Source organism: Triplophysa rosa, unplaced genomic scaffold (genome assembly GCF_024868665.1).
Source record: "Triplophysa rosa unplaced genomic scaffold, Trosa_1v2 scaffold539, whole genome shotgun sequence".
In the NCBI taxonomy this organism is placed as follows: domain Eukaryota; kingdom Metazoa; phylum Chordata; class Actinopteri; order Cypriniformes; family Nemacheilidae; genus Triplophysa; species Triplophysa rosa.
Window position 1 is genome coordinate 6,550 of NW_026634551.1, and position 1,948 is coordinate 8,497.

Genomic DNA, 1,948 nt, shown 5'->3' on the forward strand with positions numbered 1-1,948 from the left:
CAATGTAAATTTAATTTCACTTAAACTGTTTAATAATTAAAAAAAAATACTGTCAGTCAGGCCCCAGTACCATACTTTGATTATCTGGTGCCATCTAGAGGAAACCACGAAAACAACATTGAATATAAGCTGTGCTTTGATTGCTGTATGGTGAAAAATACCTTTTTAAAAAAGACAGACATTTTAAATGTGGAATTGCCTCATGTCCTCTCCAGTCAAAAAAAATGTTTTTGTAAACACTCTTTTAATAAATTAGTTTGAGTTTCCCAATAATTCCAGCGAATCCTAATGCTGCTACATCATGCAAAAACACTGTGCTTAAAACTTTGTTGCATCAGTTAGGGAAAGAGTCTAGTGTGAGTGAAGAGTCATCACTTACATTAATTTACTTGTATATATTCTGGTTTGCATCCACATGCAATGGCGCCATCCCATGGTCATTACTTGTCACTAACCCATCCTGTTAATTTCAACAGCTGTCCACTGCAATCTGACTCAGAATGGGATTGACCATCAAGTGTGCACAAAGGATGTGACCTCACACCTGGAGGAAACGTCTGTTGATCATGATGACAGCCCAGGCTTTCAAGACCAGAGTCCTGGTTTCCTGCGAAGATTTCCTCCGCAACGTTCAGTGTCAGAGTCTGAGCTTTCCAGGGTAAGAACAGGACCAAGACCTTCATTGCATATCAAATTATACAGATTATACACTGCATTTAGATTATTTATATATATATATATATACATTTGTATTAATGTATCCATGATTCATTATCTAAAAATTATTAAAACGTCAATTAACTCAGCAAATAGAAAAAAAACGTAATATTTACATTGAATGGCCAGTAAAATAACTATAACATTCACATCCCAAAATGCACTGTGCATCACATTGTTGCTTTGAATAAAATAAATATAGATAGATACCACAAGATGGCGCTCTAATGCACCAAGTGTACATTTGCCACTTCAATCCTACTAAAACTGATTTTTTTTATTTACTAATTCTCTGGTATAAATAAAAATCATTTTTTTAAAAGATTTGCATGTATTACAAAAATGAATAACAACAACCTAAATTCATAGAGAAAACGTAAAACATTTTTATCATATATTTTAACGGAGCACATGTACTTCACTCCTTAATATTCAATAATAGATATTGCTGATTGTAGAATAGCAACTGTTCAAACCATAAGGTTTTAATGCCTTTAAATGAATATCTTATTCTCCTGTGTTGTCATAGATGAATATCATATTAGTGCTGTAATGTATTCATATCTTCAAGTCATCACGCTTTGTTGCTATAGAAACATGAAAATTCTCGAATTGCCTAATTATACCAAGGACAGAATGACTGTGACAACCGTTATAACTTTATTGCTCGCTTCTCCTCTCCCAATTTTGTTTCCCTTCTCCACTCATCTGCCACTCATCTCGGTTTAATTGGATGGGAATCCTGCTACAAGCCAATCCCACTCGTATCCCACCTGCGGGAGGCACACATTTGGTGCCTCTGTCCTTCCAACAATCATACAATCTCTTGTAAAACAGACCTCGCTGCAGTATCTCCGCTCGTGGTGTGCTTTCAATGCAGTAATATACCTTTATATATTATACCTCATCAATCCTCGGTAAGTCTCTGCTAGCTGCTCTGCGGGCCTGCCTTCACACCTCGGCGGCAGGTATCTTGGGTTAATTAGCTCTGTGCTGTTTTTAGTATGGCTGTGACTCTCGCCCCACTGGAGGCTGTTTCTACTGACTCAGCGTCTGAGTGTGTTTGGCTCGGCTCTGTCGCTGATGCTGAATTATGCCGCTTCTTAAACATAGCGCACACTTCAGCTCTGTCACAATGGCTGTTATTTCAGGCACTCTGAATTTCATGTTATGCTGAAATTGTGGCATTCAAAAGGAGAAAGTGTCATTAAAGGAACAACGTAATCCCCCC